The following is a 19602-nucleotide window of genomic DNA, read 5'->3' on the forward strand; positions in this document are numbered from 1 at the left end:
ACATTGTGAAATCAGCTTGCTTGCCTGTTACGTAAATAAAGATATGAAAACGTCAGACAAGAAAAACAAATGCTGATCTGACTAGCCTGTCCCATATTGTTCTGATGCCTTACACATCAGGTCAAGTTACTCTCTAGCTTCCATGTAGCAGCCGCCTGGAAGAGAGCAAAGCACAGATCAAAAACATACGGGCAATAAACATGGAAATTTCCTCTTTGCCCGTTCAAAGTAAATAGGTATTAGGAGAAGTAGGCTATTCAGCCCTTCGAGCCTACTCCGCCATTCAATCAGATTATGGCTGATCTCTTCCTGATCTCAAATCCACCTCCTATCTGTTCCCCATATCCCTTTAAACCAGTGATCGAAACTAGTCGAGGATCAGCGAGTATATTTACTGAACCCACTAATTCAAGCTGCTCCTTTGTCTTGAGTGGAGAGTTTTGGTGTTCCTATTAAAGTATTAAATATTCATTGTTCCTTTGATCGCTTTCTGCTCCGTCCGTATACACTTATTTTGGATCAAAATGTATTGCATATCTAAAGTTCTTACCTCTTTGGATAGCCGCGTAAATAAGTCTCCTCCCCTGAGAAAATCCAATAGAAGGTAGAGTTTCCCTTCAGTCTGGAAAGCTTTAAAAAGATAGTTTTTTTTAAGGGCATGAGTTAAATGGAGTCTTCAGTAAAGGTCATTTTGGTAATAAACCAGAATAGGTTCAGAGTGCTTCATAGAATTTTTATACTTGTTAATGGCCTATGCTACCATTGTATTGGTCTTGTAAATGAATCACACCGCAGTTTTAGTCTCATTAAGTTTCATCACAATTGCAAAAGTTTAGACAAGTTCAGTTCTGTAAACCTGCCTGATACCCTGTTTTTTGTTTTTATCAGTTAGCTTGCCATCATATTTTATGCTCCTACCCTCAATATTTTCTCAGATTTAATATCACTGATCATTCCAATAAACATCATCTACTGCGCAGAGTACATTTTTTGTACCCATTATCTAGGTGAATCATGACACCCAGGAACAGTATCAGAGAATCCTTGGACTGTACATCAATTACGGAATGAGTCACAGGACTTTAGTATCCACTTCTCTTCAAACTGTAATATACACCATCAGAACAAGGCTTAGTGTCTAAACCAAGTGAATAATCATACAACAGTGCTTCAAATACTCATTTTTGCTCTATAATATACCAGCAATACCAATAGAAGAATATGGGGGGGGGATCTCATAGAGACGTATAAAATTCTAACAGGACTAGACAGGGTAGATGCAGGGAAGATGTTACCAATGATGGGTGTGACCAGAACCAGGGGTCACAGTCTGAGGATTCAGGGTAAACTATTTCGGACAGAGATGAGGAGACATTTCTTCACCCAAAGAGTGGTGAGCCTGTGGAATTCATTACCACAGGAAGTAGTTGATGCTAAATCATTGAATATATTCCAGAGGCGACTAGATGCAGCACTTGGGGAGAATGGGATCAAAGGCTAAGGGGAGAAAGCAGGATTAGGCTATTGAGTTGGATGATCGTGATGAATGGCGGAGCAGGCTCGAAGGGCCAAAAGGCCTCCTCCTGCTCCTATCTTCTATGCATGTATCTGTGACTCTGAATTGATAGCCCACTTTGCACTGAACACTATTTTCTATTTGCTGACATCAATGAATGGCTGATTTACAACTTAGCACTGGCCAACTTCACCCACTTTAAAATATAAACGTTAAACAAAAACTAAACCTGACCTGGCTTCTCTGCCAGCCAGCACAATCTTATACACAAAGATTTTCTGTAGTTGCAAAATAGGCCATCCATTTGTCTAGCTCCATTAGAATCACGTGATGTATTTACTCACAACCCATCAGTGCAGATGTCAATAACACGTTTTGAGTTTAAAGATGCATCCATTTTGAATAAGATACCCACTCCTTCTGAAACAATTAATTGATTTCTAACAAGCAGCAAGTTCTTTGCAAAAGGACCTGCATTTTTAAAGCTCCTTTCACAACTTCAATGTCCCAGTGCCACAGCTAATTACCCAAGGTGCATCACCATTATAAATGTAGCAATGTAGGAAATGAGGCTGCAAGGTCCCACCAAGAATAGCCTGACCTTTTGTGGCCACCAGCAAACAAATGGTGGCCATCATTAAGTTTTAGTGAAATGCCCCAAGGCATTTGGTGAGAGGGATATGAAAACCTATTTCACATTTTTTGACATTAAGCTAGAAATAAAAATCTGGGAAGATGATCAATAGTATAGCTACAGAGGAATGTTTTAAAGAGCATCTTAAGAGGGGAGAGAGCCAAGAGAGTCAAAACGATTTAGGAAGTGAATTTCCAGAGTTTAGAGCATCAGCAGCTTAAGCACAGCCACCAATGGAGGAAGGGATTAAAATCAGGGATGCACAAAGAGACCAGAATTGGAGAAGCACAAATATCTCAAAGACGTGTAGAAGTGAAGGAAACTAGAGATTAGGACAAGTGAGACTTACAGGGTTGTTGGGGGTGGGCTTTGAAATGGATGAGATTTTAAAATTCAAGCGTCATTAGACAGTGAGCCAGGTGAAGTCAGTAATCATGGGGTGATGGGTAAATGAGATTTGGAGCAAGTTAAGCTGCAGTCAGCAAAGTTTTGGATGAGCACAAGTTTATGTAGAGCAGAAGATATGAGGCCACCCAGGAGAGCACTGGAATGATCATGTCTAAAGACCAACGACATGGATGAAAGTTCCAATAATAGGTCAAATCGAAGCAGGTAGCCTTGGTATTGGTGTAGCTACATGGGCGGAAACTCATCTTGGGGTTCAAACCCAACAAAGGACAAAACAGTCATGCTCAACGTAAGACAGTTACCAGGCATGGAAATGGTGAACATGGAATGGAGTTTGTGTGCAGACCAAAGACAAAGGTTTCAGTGGTTCCAATTTTTAGTTGGGAGGAAATTTCTGCTCATCCAATATTGCATGTCAGATAAGCAGTGTAACAACTCAGACAGTTCAAGGTGGTGGTGGAGGAGATGGAGCTGACTGTTGTCTGCATATACAGAGAACCACCCATCTTTACAGATGATATCACCAATGTAGAGGAGGCCAAGACTAGATATCTAGAGAACTTGAGAGATAACAGAGTAAGAGTGGGATGAGAAGCTATTGTAGGTGATTTTCTAGTTACAAGTCGATAGATTAAAAATGGAGCCAGACTTTGGCAGCTCCATCTGCTATGTTCATCTGAGATGGCATATAGAGTCACAAGATAATGTCTCAACTGACAACAGCACCTCCAACAAAGCAGCACTCCCTCAGTAATGTTGAATTTTGGGCTGAAGTCCCAGAGTGGGACTTTTAATCACAATCCTCTGAATACAAGGCAAGAGTGCAGGCTTACACTTTGGACTAATGGAATAGAAGCAGGAACTACCTCCAAAAAGTCCCAAAGCTATTATGCTAAAAGCTGTCAAACACAAATCGCTTCAGCAACTGCTAATTGGTTACCGATAACAACTAACTCCCATTCAGATCCACCAAGATTATTGCAATTTATATTTCATATCTTTTACACAGACTTCACTTTCTTTAGAAAAAACAAACTCACCATAGTGTAATTTGACAATGAATGGATGATTCACTTCAACTAATATGTCACGTTCCATTTTAGTCCGAACTCGATCTCTTACTGAAATGAAAGATAAAATAACCAATGCAAATTTTATAAATGCTTTAGTTAGTGGCAACACAAAATTTACAAATGTTGAAACACTACTGATATCACTAAATAGAGGAGAGATGTGGTGCGTGAAGAGAAATAATTCAAAATTTCTGCTACTGTGTACGAAAAAAGTGCTTCCGGATTTCATTCCTCCTTTTAATGTTTCAGTGTTAAAATCACATTTCCTTGTTCTTTTAAAAAAAAACATTTTATTCAAATTTTCACAAAATATCAACAACAAAATATAGAAAGAAAAGAACAAAACCCCCTCCCCCATATTCATAAATAATAAATTAACAGCCTTCATCAACAGAGGCAAATATACACGCCCACTCAAGAAAAACGAACCAACCCCCCCCCTACCCTGGGTTGCTGCTGCTGACCATCTTCTAACGTTCTGCCAGGAAGTCTAAGAACGGTTGCCACCGCCTGAAGAACCCTTGCACCGAAATGAAATGAAATGAATGAAAATCGCTTATTGTCACAAGTAGGCTTCAAATGAAGTTACTGTGAAAAGCCCCTAGTCGCCACATTCCGGCGCCTGTTCGGGGAGGCTGTTACGATCCCCTCAAGGCTAAATTTCACCCTCTCCAATTTAATAAATCCCATCATATCGTTGATCCAGGATTCCACGCTTGGGGGCCTCGCATCCTTCCACTAAAAGAAGAATCCTTCGCCGGGCTACCAGGGACGCAAAGGCCAGAATACCGGCCTCTTTCGCCTCCTGCACTCCCGGCTCCTCTGCCACCCCAAGTATTGCGAGCCCCCAGCCCGGCTCGACCCTGGAACCTACCACCCTCTACACCGTCCTCGCTACACCCTTCCAAAAGTCCTCCAGCACTGGGATCACCCAGAACATGTGGTTTGCTGGGCTCCCTGAGCACCCAACACACCTGTCCTCGCACCCAAAGAACCAGCTTATCCTTGCCCCGGTCATATGAGCCTTATGCAGCACCTTAAATTGTATGAGGCTGAGCCTCGCGCAAGAGGAGGAAGAGTTCACTCTCCCCAGGGCATCCGTCCACATCCCCTCGTCAATCTGCTCACCCAACTCCTCCTCCCACTTACCCGTTAGCTCCTCCACCGAGGCCTCCTCCTCCTCCACCTGATACGTTGCCGAGATCCTCCCCTGTCCAAACCACACCCCAGACAGTACCCTGTCCTGGACCCTGCGTGGTGGCAACAGTGGGAACTCCACCACCTGCCCCCGAACAAACGCTCTTACCCACATATATCTGAAGGTGTTCCCCAGGGGGAGCCCGAACTTCTCCTCCAGCTCACCCAGGCTCGCGAACATCCCGTCCACAAACAGGTCCCCCATCCTTCTAATATCTGCCGTGCCAGCTCAGGAACCCTCCGTCCACCCTCCTCGGGACAAACCGGTGGTTCTCCCCCCTGTGATGTCTCCATTGCCCCCAGATTTTGAGGGTAGCCGCCACAGGATCGTGGTATACGTCGTTGGAGGAAGCGGCAGCGGCAGCGGCGCCGTCACCAGCGCCTCCAGGCTCGTGCCCACACAGGACGTCATCTCCAGCCTATTCCATGCTGCCCCATCCCCCTCCATCACCGACTTACGCACCATCGCCACGTTGGCGGCCCAATAATACCCACAGAGGTTAGGCAGCGCCAACCTTCCCCCTATCCCTGCACCGCTCCAGGAACACTCTTCTCACCCTCGGGGTCTTCTGCGCCCATACAAACCACATAACGCTCCTGTTAACCCGCCTGAAGAAGGCCCTAGGGATCAGGATGGGGAGGCATTGGACAGGAACAAAAACATCGGGAGCACGGTCATTTTAACTGACTGCACCCTACCCGCCAGGGAGAGTGGCAGCACGTCCCACCTCTTAAACTCCTCCTCCATCTGCTCCACCAGCCTCGTGAAGTTAAGCTTATGTAGGGCCCACCCAGCGCCTAGCCACCTGGACCCCCAGGAACCTGAAACTCCTCTCCGCCCTTTTTAGCGAGAGCTCACCAATTCCCCCTCTCCTGGTCCCCTGGGTGCACCACAAACAACTTGCTCTTCCCCATATTAAGCTTGCACCCGGAGAAATCTCCAACCTCCCTAAGGATCCTCATCACCTCCGGCATTCCCCTCATCGGGTCCGCCACATATAGCAGCAAATCATCCTCAGAGCGACACCCAATGCTCCTCCCCACACCGCACCAGCCCCCTCCAGTTCCTCGACTCCCTCAACGCCATGGGTTCAATCGCCAGCGCAAAGAGCAGGGAGGACAGGGGACACCCCTGCCTCGTCCCCCGGTGTAGCCGGAAATACTCTGACCTCCTTATGTTCGTGGCCACTCGCCACTGGGGCCTCATATAGCAGCCTCACCCACCTGACGAACCCATTCCCGAACCCGAACCTTTTCAACACCTCCCACAGGTACCCCCATTCCACCCTATCAAAGGCCTTCTCCGCATCCATCACCGCCACCATCTCCGCCTCCCCTTCCATCGCCGGCATCATTATAACATTCAACAGCCTCCGTACATTAGTATTCAACTGCCTCCCTTTCACGAATCCCGTCTGATCCTCATGTATGACCTGCGGCACACAGTCCTCCATCCTCATGCCCAAATTCTTTGCCAGCAACTTTGCATCTACATTTAGGAGTGAGATTGGGCTATATGACCCACACTGTAGGGGATCCTTGTCCCACTTCAGGATCAGGGACATCAGCGCTCTAGACATCGTCGGGGGCAGAGCCCCCCCCTTCCCTTGCCTCGTTGAAGGTCCTTACCAACAGCGGGCCCAGCAGGTACGAATACTTCTTGTAAAATTCAACCGGGAACCCATCCGGCCCCGGTGCCTTCCCCGCCTTCATGTTCCCTATCCCTTTGACCAACTCCTCCAACTCAACCGGCGCCCCCCAACCCCGCCACCTGCCCCTCCTCCACCCTCGGAAACCTCAGGTCCAGGAAGCGACCCATCCCGCCCTCCTCCAGTGGGGGCTCAGACCAGTACAGTGCCTCGTAGAAGTCCCTGAAGTCCCCAATGATACCCACACCACTTCGCACCGTGCTTCCTCCTCCATCCCCAACTCCCCCGATCTCCCTAGCTGCCTCTCGCTCCGAAGCTGGTGCGCCAGCATCCGGCTCGCCTTTTCTCCGTATTCATATACCGCCCCCTGCACCTTCCTCCACTGCGCCTCCGCCTTCCTGGTGGTCAACAAATCAAACTCAGCCTGGAGGCTATGCCGCTCCCTAAGCAATTCCCTCCTCCGGGGCCGCCACGTACCTCCTGTCCACCCTCACCATCTCCCCCACCAACCTCTCCCTCTCTCTCCTCTTCCCCCCTCTCCTTGTGTGCCCTAATGGAGATCAGCTCTCCTCTGACCACCACCTTCAACACTTCCCAGACCACCCCTACTTGCACCTCCCCATTGTCATTAGCCTCCAGGTACCTCTCTATACACCCCCGGGCCCGTCCGCTCACCTCCTCGTCTGCCAGCAACCCCACCTCTAGGCGCCATAGCGGGCGCTGGTCCCTCTCCTCCCCCAACTCGAGGTCCACCCAGTGCAGAGCATGATCAGAGATGGCTATCGCCGAGTACTCCGTATCCTCCACCCTTGGAATCAGCGCCCTACTCATGACAAAAAAGTCAATCCGGGGGTAGGCCTTGTGGACATGGGAGAAGAATGAAAATTCCCTGGCCCCCAGCCTCGCAAACCTCCATGGATCCACCCCTCCCATCTGGTCCATGAACCCCCTCAGTACCTTGGCTGCCGGCGCCGGCTGGCCTCCTGCCCGTCCTCGATCGAGAGGGATCCAGTGCCGGGTCCAGCACTGTGTTGAAATCCCCCCCCCCCATTATCAGGCCCCCTGCCTCCAGGTCCGGAATCCGGCACAGCATACGCCGCATGAACCCCGCATCATCCCAATTCGGGGCATATACATTGGCCAACACCACCCGCTCCCCGTGCAGCTTGCCACTTACCATCACATACCTACCGCCATTGTCTGCCACAATGCTCGACGCCTCGAACGACACTCTCTTCCCCACCAAGATCGCCACCCCCCGATTTATTTGCATTCAAACCCGAATGAAACACCTGCCCTACCCACCCCTTTCTCATCCTTGCCTGATCCGCCACCCTCAGGTGCGTCTCCTGAAGCATGGCCACATCCGCCTTCAGCCCCTTCAGGTGCGCCAACACCCGGGCACGCTTGACCGGCCCATTCAGTCCCCTTACATTCCAGGTTATCAGCCGGATCAGGGGGCTACTCACCCCCCTTCCCCGCCGACTAGCCATAGCCCTTCCTAGTCCAGCCACGTGATTTCCTTGTTCTTTATTCACCACCAGTGGAAACAACATTATCGACTCAATTGAATCATTAACATTTTAAACAACTTGATCAGACCACTCCGCAATCTTCTACACTCAATCATGGTTATGGCAATTGCTGCTTACTTCATGTAGAAACTGTCATGAAGTGGGAAGTAGGAGAGATGGAAAGGCCATGGAGCCTCCATATTCTCTATAATCTTTGAGCATAAACAAGTTGCCTAGTGGCACAGAAACTGTCCTGAACTGCTGAGTGGCAAGAACATTTGAAGTACTTGAACACCCCAAAGGTTTAAAACGACAAGCAGGTACACAGACACCTAATATTTGAGGTATTTGTTTGGCATGATGTATTACAGGACTATATTTAAATTACTCATGTGAACTTGCAACGATACAAAACATAAATTCCTGAATTTAATGACAAATTTATTCACAAAAGAACTACGTCACAACTAGCATCAGATTTTATAATCATATGGGTCATAGAATTGCCGTGAGTTTACATAACTCAATACCAACCAGACTAATCTGTAGCATATTCATCACTGACCCACTGAGCAGATTGCTCTTCCTTGATCTATGTTCAGAAAATCATAGAAACCTCCAGCACAGGAGGAAGCCACTTTGTCCATCATGCCTATGTTAATTTTATGAAAGAGCCAAGTCCATAACACTATCTGTCCAACTGCCGTTTATATATTATTGATGGATTGCATCAACTTTCCAGTTTAGGGCATATCAGATTCCTACAAATTAGTGAAGGTAACTCTTCTCTTCTCCCCTTTACTTAAAAAAAATAAATTTAGAGTACCCAATTTTTTTTCCCTCCCAATTAAAGGGGCAATTTAGCATGGCCAATCCACCCAACCTGCACATCTTTGGATTGTGGGGGTGAAACCCACGCAGACATGGGGAGAATGTGTAAACTCCACACGGACAGTGACCCAGGGCCGGGATTCGAACCCAGGTCCTCAGCCCCACTGCGCCACATGCCGCCCATCATGCCCCCCTTTATATACTTCAAATTTTTAATCCTCTTATTGGGTCACATTTTAACCTTTGTTTCAAGAACTTTTCCAACCTTTTATTGCAACTAAAGTCCTTGAGCCCTGCTAACAACCTGTCATTTAACAGGTTTGTACAATTTCTAAGGTCTTTACATAGGGCCTAGATTTGTCTGCAATACTCCAGCTGAGGCCTAAACAATGAAGTTCTAGCATACCTTTTTGCTTTCATATTCCATTATTCTAGTCATAAACAAGTAACCCAGATGCTTTTTAAAAAACCCAAAGTATAGTCAATTTGCACCTCCTCCACTTTAAGGACTCCACTGTATCTGCACAACAGCTCTGCTCATCTACACTTACAAAATCATGCCATTTATAGTACTCTTTCTATTCAAATTAGTCCTGTCGAACACCTCCTCATTCTCCACAATGAACTCGATTGGTTAATTTCTGCTCATTTCATCACCCTGCATGCCATGTAGAAGTTTACAACTACCCTCATAGTGCCTGTTACGTTGTCAGGTTTCATACCATCTAGTGGTACAGTGGTAGCATCCCTACCTCTGGACCAGAAGTTCCAGGTTAAAGTCCAATGCCAGCATCTGTTGACCACAGAAGGAGCATTCAGAACGCAGTTCAACGGGCTGATAATCAGCTCAGGAATCCAAGGAATAAAAAAAAAAGTGTATGAAGTTGCACTAAAATCTGCAACCTTGAAAATGCTGCTCCCTGCAACCAAAATTTAGGCAATCAGAATAATTGACCCTTGGGAACACCAATGCAAATCACATCCCAATTTGAAAACCATCTACCCACCATTGTGCTCAGTTTCCTATTACTAAACTAATTATGTATCCTTTACTGCCATTTTCCCTTTAATTCCGTGGGCTTCCATTTTACCAAGCCACTAGTGTCACACTGTCAAATGCTGTCGTAGGACATAATTCTCTCAAAAAATTATGGTGTCATTTTGGGCAGGAATCGCAGGGTATAGGCATGATCCAGATCGCATTTCACCCACACTTGGTCATTTTTTTTGAGTTTGGGGAGATTCTCACTGAAACATCCCGCGCTTAGAATTTTATCTGGAGTGGGGAACTAAAGACGCTGGCAAGACCGGCTCCTCAAGTCAGGGCACTCTTTTTAGAATCCCTACAGTGCAAAAGGAGGACATTTAGCCTTTCAGTCTGCACTGACCCTCTGAAAGAACACTGCACCTAGGCCCACTCCCCCTTCATTTCTCTTTCATCCCCCCTCCCCCCCCCCCCCCCCATTTCAGAGCCATGACTCCCCTCAGCACTCTGGCACTGCCCTTGGAAAATGGGCAGTGCAAAACCTGCTTTGGGGCTCTTCCGCTTATTCAACGGGGTTAGCGGGATCAGTGCTGGGCGCATGCAGCCAGAGAATCACACCACTAGTCCATACATGCCACAGCAACTGCACTGTCTTTTAAAAAAAAATACATTTAGATTACCCAATTAATTTTTTCCAATTAAGGGGAAATTTAGTGTGGCCAATCCACCTGCCCTGCACATCTTTGGGTTGTGGGGGCGAAACTCACGCAAACACTGGGAGAATGTGCAAACTCCACACGGATGGTGACCCAGAGCCGGGATCGAACCTGGGACCTCGGCGCCATGAGGCAGCAGTGCAAACCACTGTGCTGCCGTACTGCACTATTAACATGCTTACCTCAATTAATTCAATCTAGTCAGTCAGACATGATAACAAATCCATGCTGGATCAACCCATGCCTTTCCAAATTAAAGTTTATTTTGTACCTAAGTGGTTTCCAATAATTTCCCCACTACAGATAGCCTGTAGTTTTCCACCTTTCTTGAACCATAATGCAACATTAACAACCCCTCCAGTACTACTCTTGAATCCAGTGAGCCCTGAAAGACTGCAATCAATGCCGTTGTTATTTTTCTTCTTCCTGCCATCTAGGATGTGTTTCATCTGATCCAAGTGACTTTCCAACTTTCAGTATTGCTCATCTTTTTACAAGGTCTTCTCCATCTATTACTATCCCGTCCATGAACTGCCTTCTCTTGCAACCTTCAGATCATCTGCTTTACAGATACATGGTACTCATAATAGTTTAGCCAGTTCCTCCATCTCTACATGAAGATTTCCATTTCCATCTGTAATAGGCACATTTTCCCTGGCTAGTTTAACCTTGCTAATTGCATGTTTATAAAATTTATTAAGGCCCAATTTAATGTTCCCTCCTAATCTTCTCAAAATCCCTTCAATTCTCTTCTGCAGTTTCCAAAATCCTCCTGTTATTAACGTTATTACTCCTGACATTTGGCATAAATCTTTCTTCACTTGTTTTATTTTCACTTTTATTTCCTGGATCATACAGATGCACTAGTTTTTATGTTCTACCTTGTCCCTTCAAAAAGAATATGCCTAGTTTGTGCATGATCTCTTCCCCCAATTTCTTCAATTGCCATTTATTGCTTTACCATCTAATTGCTTTTCCCACATACTTACGTTGGGGTACTCTCTTTTATCACCTACAAATTGTGTTTTTTAAAAATCCTTCATCATTGCTTTGCTCATGTTTTCAGTCATCTCTTCCCTCCACACTCCCAAAATTCAAAAACGAAGACAAAATGCAGAATAAAAATCTCTGGAAACAGTGCTTTGTTACATCTGTGTTAGAATGTTACGATATTTTCCATTTTCTCGCCAATATTTTTCCACTTCGCTATTGGTGGAGGGGAGTACAATACAGGTACCAGAAATCAGAGTAATAATATACAACTGGCACATCTTCTAAGGTAAAAAGTATTTTGCTAATGAAGTCTTGCTTAGGGAAAAGCTCCAGGGGAGGGCATCTGTCATTTTTAAACGCACTCTGATAGCAATCGGGTACAATTTATCCTATATCACATTATATGCAAAAGGTAGACTAAAAGACCAAAATAATTCACACTATCAATAAATTATACTTGAATTATAACCCACATGACCCCCACAATTCATTCATTGGCATTATTTCAATTTTAATAGAATATGCATGAATATTCACAAATCAGAATTGCAAATATTACAAGTATGTGGGGAAAATGTTTACTTTATTCAAGCAGGGTGGGGTCACATCATAATATAGAATCAAAAACAGTGTCTTACGGGTAGTGCATGAATGCAAACTCAGGAAAATCCGGTATTAAAGTAAATTAAATACTTACCTTTCAATGTAGCCTTTTTCAGCACCTTCATGGCATATAGTTGCCCAGCATCAGAACCATGGGTTTTCTTAACCAGAAAAACCTAAATACAGTGGGAGACAAAAAAGCACATTCTATGTAACAATCTGAATTTATATAGTATAATGTATAAAAGGCACCCTGCGGAGTTCCTCGGAAATGTGATCAAAAATCAACACTGTGCCAAAGGAAGAGCTACTAGGAGTAACAAGAGGTTTGGTCAAAGAGGTATGTTTCAAAGAAGAGGATCTGGCAGGATGAAAGAGGCAGAGGATTTTTAGGGAGGACATTCCAGAGTTTGGGACCAAAATTTGTTCCAATTTCTTTTTGGAGTAGGAGTGATTTGTTTAAGTGGTTGGACTGCTTAAAACGTATGTGGTCCCGCATGTACAGTAATTTAAAGCAATCAATTTGCATGTAGCCTGCACAAGACTTTTGGGTGATTGCGCAGCTTTGAGGGAACAGTGCTTGTGGCCCAAGCAGCTGAAAGCACTTCTGCCAATGGTGGGGTATGGCCTAATTGCAAAAGGAGTAATCGATAGTTATGGATAAAGCAACTGGACTCTGAAACCAAAAGAGAAAACGCTGGAAAATCCCAGCATATCTGGCAGCATCTGTAGGGAGAGAAAAGAGCCAATGTTTTGAGTCCAGATGACGCTTTGACAAAGGGTTATCTGGACTTGAAATGTTAGCTCTTTTCTCTCCCTCCAGATGCTGCCAGACCTCTGAGATTTTCCAGCATTTTCTCTTTTGGTAATAGATAGTTATGATTCAATCAAGCTCAGGTATGAGCAATATTGCTAAACTACCACCCCCCCACGTTTATCCCCTGCAGAAGTTAATAGCAAAACAGAATACATGATGCTAAGTGAACAAATACATTAATTTAACACATATTGGTACAGGAATAATGCTGATAAATAAAGAAATTGATCATGCAGACTAGTTCATGAGAGAAGCATATAAATACCAGAAGCACAACCGCCCCACTGTTATCTATTAAAACCACAGTACTTGCAGATGCTCAACAAGCTGCACTGAAGACCTTCTACCAACCACAAGAATTGCATCTACAACTGTGCTGAGTAACTAAATGGAAGAGTTTGAGTTTTCTAGCTTTACCATTACTTAAAGATTTCAGTGACATTCAGTTTTGATAAAACTGTTATATCCACAATTTGAAGCTTCATCAATTCAGTCTCAGGAGAAGGGGATGGCTATTTGGGACTTAGATGAGGAGAGACATTCTTGCTCAGAGGATCGTTTATCTCAGAAATTGTGAACATCACAGTTGTTGAACATATTCCAGACCGACATCAATAACAGATATAATTTGACAGTTTAATGGACAGAGTAGATAAGGAGTTAATGCTCCAATTGATGGGAGGGCCGAGAACAAGAACACACCGATTTAAGGTAAATGGTAAAAGGACTAAAAGTGACATGAGGAAAAACCCGTTTATGTAACCAATGACTAGCAGCTGGAATGCATTGCCCAATGGTATAGCGGTGACAGATTGAATGAATTGCAGCTTTCAAAGAGGATAATTATTAGAAGAGTAAAATTTGCAGAGCCATGAGGAAAAGGCAGGTAATTGGGGTGAGTGAAGATGTTCTTGGAGGGAAAGAACACAATGCGCCAAATGGCCCCTTCTCTGTGCTATATGACTTCATTGTAGATTTCTGGGCACACAAGCCTTTTGTGGAGTGGAGTTAAAGTAGATCTTCACCAATGATCTTACTGAATGGTGGAGCAGGTTTAAAGAGATGTATGGCCTACTCCTACTCATATGTTACGTGTTCTTATTCTTATGCAGTGCAGAACCAGACTGCACTCTGTCCCTACAGTACTTGAAATAGTAATGCAGAGCTCAAACATTCACATTCATCTTAGTTTTTAGCTTTCTCTGCACACAAATGTGAAAGATGATATGAATAACCACGATCTAAATGAATTTATTTACTTCAGCATTGTGAAAATTCAATTTCAGAGCCCAAGTTCAAGATCTATTACAATGTACAAGGTTTTCTGGAGTAATTTTATTTTTAATCAATCTTTCAAACCCGTGTAATTTTGTGTAAGTGTAAAGTCGTCACAGCCCCAGGTGACCATAGGCCTTTGAGGGGAAGAGCTGACTGGTAGTGATTTAACCTGAGGATCACCACACCTCAGGCAAGGGGCAAGGTTGAGAAGGTGAGGCTTTCATGAATAACCTTAGTCCGTATGGGAATTGAACCCACGCTGCTGGTCTCACTCTGCATCATGAACCAGCTGTCTAGCCAACTGAGCTCAACCGGCACCCCGGTACCTCTGCACCAGTACAGCAAATAACAAAAATCACCAAATGTTCACACATTGCCTGATTGCCGAAGTAACTGACAACCGAAGGGTTTCCACCTATTGCAAGGAAAAATTACTTTCTCCAGATTAGTCAAAAGATTAATTTGTTTTGGAGGTAAAAGCTTATTCAAAAACCCCTATCTGCACAATCACAAGCAAACTCTATTATCTTGTAGTATGCATTTTTGAAAAAAGCTGTTGTCACACTATGGTCTGATACTTCTAAGTATATTACTCTTCACAACAAAAACAAAACTGCCTGGAGGTTCCTCTCCTTTAATAGCTTCAATGTCCTCAAAGACCCTGTCAGTTAGGAACTCAAGATAGTGCTGGAGAAGTATAATGCTGGGTAAGTAAGCATGCTGTGTGTTTCCTCAACGTCTTGTGCAGTCATTTACCCTGCATCTAATGTCATGATCTTTTTGTATTTAGCAGTTTGCATTTTTCTACATTTACCTCCAACTTTATGAGCACCTTCTTTCACCAGAAACTGTTCATTTAATTCAAACCTTTTATTAGAATAGGTTTTGATTCAAACTGCTTTCTTGATCCAGGCTCTCAAATTTCAGAAACATTGACTGAAAATATTTCTTAAAACATTGTTTCATAACTTCAGTTTCTACATTTTGTTTAAAATGCTGTGGCTAGGTAAACTCAGATATCAGACTCTTTCATGTTCTAAACAAAAAAGTTATTTTTTCTAATTTCTGGAGCATACTTTAAACTCGGTTCGCATTGCAAAGACTGGCTGGAAATGGTGACATATGTTTCCTTCATAAGTTCAATCAAACTATTTCTGCATGTGCTCTGAATAACTCCAATTTTCTACCGATACCCATACCTCTCAATTCCCTCAAATGTCCAAAAATCTATCAAACTCTGGTTTGAATATAATCCACAACTGAGCACCCACATCTCTTAAAGGTGAGTATTCCAATGAAAACATTTAGCAGTCGGGACTTATTTAGACCCACGTGTTACTAAAAATTAGTAGCAAGTTGTAAATGGTGATAAAATGTTCTCAATTGATGTAGGTGGTTAGAAATTCTAGTTAAGGCTGCAAAAGCAAGCACAGTAGATGTGTAAGCCTCCGTTGCTTTTGTGATTTCCATAATATTTCAGCTGCACAGTACATCACACATTCATTTTGATTACTCTAATAGCTCACATTTATACAGCACCAATGTCATATAACATCACAAGGTGCTTCACAGGATTTAAAAAAATGTAAAGTCACATAAGGACAGGGTGGGACAGGCGACCAAAAGTTTGATCAGTGTGGTACATTTCACGGAGTGCTTAATGGAGGAGAAAAGGTTAGAGAGGAGGAATGACATGGAAGGAAATTCCAGAGTGTGGGCCCAAGCAGGTGAAGGCCATCAACATGCAGCAAATTTGGGGCTGCACAAAGAACTAGAACTGGAGTGAAGAGATCTTGGAAGGTTATTGGCTGGAGAACTTTACTGAGTTACGGAAGGACAAGGTCTGAAGCATTTAAAAAAAGGACAAGTATTTAATAAAAATTGAGGTGTCACATCAAAAGCCAACCGTGGTCAAGACAACAGGAGGAATTATTCACCTCTGAAGAATCATATTGGACTCGAAACGTTAACACTTTCTTTTTCCACAGATGTTACCAGACCTGCTGAGTTTTTCTAGTACTTTGCTAATATTTCAGATCTCCAGCATTTTGCCTTTCTTTAGGAATAATCTACCTTTTGAATGCCTTAGGCCCAGTCCACATAAAACACATTATTGTGATTATCAAGTAAAAGTGCAAGTTAAAAAATAATATAGTATAGTAGCAGCCTCAGTGATGACCCTACTCTCCCAGAGCCAATAAAAATTGCTAGATCGTCAAATATTTAAAAATGCAATACTTTACAAGCTAGTATCAATAACAATTGAGCATTATTTTATACATGGACTAAGAAAAAAAACTAGTTAATATTTCAATACTGATCAAGTATTATCAGGTTCAGATTATGCTGCACATTTCATCTTCTCAAGGCATACCTTTCCAAATGACCCTTGTCCAAGAACTTTAAGTAAATCAAACTGCGAAGGGTCAGCCTTTTCACAGCCTTCTTTCACAAGGCACGTAATTGGTATCTCCTGTTCATTTTCTTGATATTCCTGAAAGGGTGGTGGGAGGAGGGAAAGAGAAACATTCACTGTTATACCATAAACACAACAATTGCATTTCCAAACTCAACTACCAAGAAAAAAAGGACTTTCAGCATGTAGGCTGTCTCCACACAGAAATACATTGGGTGAACCCTTAATAGCAAGGTTTGCAAGTGAATTTCACCTTTGGACAAGAATTTAGGGCAGTCATTCTAAATGATGTACATTTTCTACAGCCCTTAGGACCACAGCCTGCTTTGAAAAATTGAGTTGAACCAGATGCTGGAGATAGCTGATGTCACACATGGCTTACCCAGGCCATACACATCCTCAGAACATGCAAGTTTGCTTGACCTGCAGCTAAACTGAAACAAATCAATTGCCACCCACACATCCATCAGTTAGGTGGAATCTGCAGGATGGAGAATGAAAGCTATTGCTCAGAATTTATTACCTATCTTCTTCTATTCCATATCCTGCAGAACCATACAGTGCTATAGATTTAAAAGCTGAGCATGCAGGTAGGAGCCATGCACCTGTCTGAACCCAGCAGGAATTGCAGTTGGCAGTGATTAATCCTACTCTGCAATATTTACCCAGTGTGACAATTGCCTCATGAAGAAGCTTTCCTAGGAAGCAGTTGTGGAACAGGTGGAATGCCCCTCAGATTTTAGGTTTCTTGTAGAACTAAATGGTAGTTTTGTGCGATACAACCCCAAGTATGTCTCTTGTTGCTTAATCATTTGTGTTCTTGGATCCTTGCTGGTACTGGTAACAAACATTTGCCAATGCTGCCTACATTACTAAGAGACACAATGGATTTGTAAGCATGTGCACTGTGTAAACATTGCAGTTCTGAAGTGGCAGCAGATTAAAACATTAGAACAATTTCTCTATTTAAATCATCCAGAGAAGCAACCTTGGGTAAGCTTGCCATACTAAATATGATTGATTATGAATGGTAGGCAAATTAACTTGAGCCAAGTTATCAACTCAATGACTGAGGGCCCACATCTGCACAACTGCAAAGTAGTTTGTAGAAATTTGTAGAAAAAGGATGCTAGTGGCTGAACTATTAATAATTCAAACACAATGCACCCTTTAACAGGTCTCAATAGGGAACTGGGTGCCAAATGTGCTTGGTACTAGCTGCTCACCTCAAACCCAAGTTCAATTTAGCCCAGGGATAGTATGAGAGTCTCCTCTGACTGCTGGTCATAAGGGTCTGCATAAAATGGAGTCTAGGTACTCCATCACATTCTTCATGGGTTTGGGTTTAAGCACAAAACTACCCCAAGTTAATACTGGTACAGGGTGGCTGGTGAGGGAAATTAAAAATGTCACACCAGCGTAGTAGCTCTTCTTGGGTTGATAATGAGGTACACAATTGGGACAGTATCAAGGAAACCCAAGCCTGCTTATAGCTGTGCAATAATAGACCAGGGATGTTTGATGCCTCAACATCTCACCTCAAAGGCAAAATATGACCTATTTTTACAACAACAACAAAAAATGCTCAAATTAGTGTAACACAAGGAAAATGGCAATTTGCAATTGTGATTATCCTTCCTGAATTTGACTGAGAAATCAAACAAGAACAGACCAGCATGAAAAGTTGACTGTATTGTCACACCTGTCATGTCCTTGTACTATGTCCAGTAGAAATGATGCACAATAGAACATCTAGTTCTTGACTGAAAAGTAAATTATAAAACAAATGCGTGGTCAAGATAACTAGAAGAAATATATTCCAAACTATTGATACTAATAAATTATTATAGAGCTACTGCAAGTATAACTATCCAACACGACCAACTCCCAACTCCGAGGTAGTCACATGGTAGATTTACACTGCCACCTGCTGGTTGGAGGTCGTGTACATCATTATATACATGATTGCTTATGTAGATCATCACACCGAAATAATGCCTGCTGGCTGGACTGGTTTGTTTTACCAAATTAATATCTCTGAAGCATGGCTGCCATTGGTTTTCTGTTATTGAGCCAATTTTGCACCCATTCTATTTTATTACTATTTCACTTCAGCTTCCATATTTAAAACCGTCCTTCTTTCCACTATGGAATTTCCCCCACAACAGGCTTTAAACTGACTGAAATATTTCTGGAAACTTAAAAAAAAAAATTAATTAATTTATTTAAAAAAAATAAATTTGGAGTATCCAATAATTTTTTTCCAATTAAGGGGCAATTTAGCGTGGCCAATCCACCTTTCACGTACCAGCCTTCCTGAACAGGCGCTGGAATGTGGCGACTAGGGGCTTTTCACAGTAACTTCATTTGAAGCCTACTTGTGACAATAAGCGATTTTCATTTTTTTCATTACGCAACCTGTTCATCTTTGGGTTGTGGGGTGAAATCCACCCAGACATGGGGAGAATGTGCAAACTCCACACAGACAGTGACCCAATGCCGGGATCAAACCCGGGTCCTCAGTGCCATAGGTAGCAGTGCTAATCACTGTGGCACCGTGCTGCCCGATATTTCTGGAAACTTGGAAGACCAGCTTTTAAAAATAATTTTCATTCTCCTTTTTCACATTTTCATCCAAATTTACACCCACCAACAAACAATCAACGTAACAAATACAATGTCAATCCCCTGGCCAACAATCACTTCCTCCCACCAACCCTCAACATTTTAAATACAACATCAAAGAAAAGGAATCAAGAATCCACCATCACCCCATACATAGTCACCAACAACAAACACAGTCCAAATCCTCCTCCAGTGTTCGATGTTGTCCAATTTCTGAAAGTGCATTATAAACAAAGCCCATGAATTGCAGTACACTTCCATCGTTCCGCTCGACTCAAATTTCACCATCTCAAGTGTTGAAAACTCCAACAGATCCTCCCCGCCACGCCAGGGCACAGGGTGGAGAA

At 43.4% G+C, this 19602-nt stretch overlaps 1 pseudogene; it reads right to left on the reverse strand.

The window, feature by feature from the left end:
• LOC140428110 (ribosomal protein S6 kinase alpha-3-like) overlaps nucleotides 1-19602 on the reverse strand; it is a 191393-nt pseudogene that overhangs the window by 73485 nt on the left and 98306 nt on the right.

Source organism: Scyliorhinus torazame, chromosome 8 (genome assembly GCF_047496885.1).
Source record: "Scyliorhinus torazame isolate Kashiwa2021f chromosome 8, sScyTor2.1, whole genome shotgun sequence".
Lineage (NCBI taxonomy): Eukaryota > Metazoa > Chordata > Chondrichthyes > Carcharhiniformes > Scyliorhinidae > Scyliorhinus > Scyliorhinus torazame.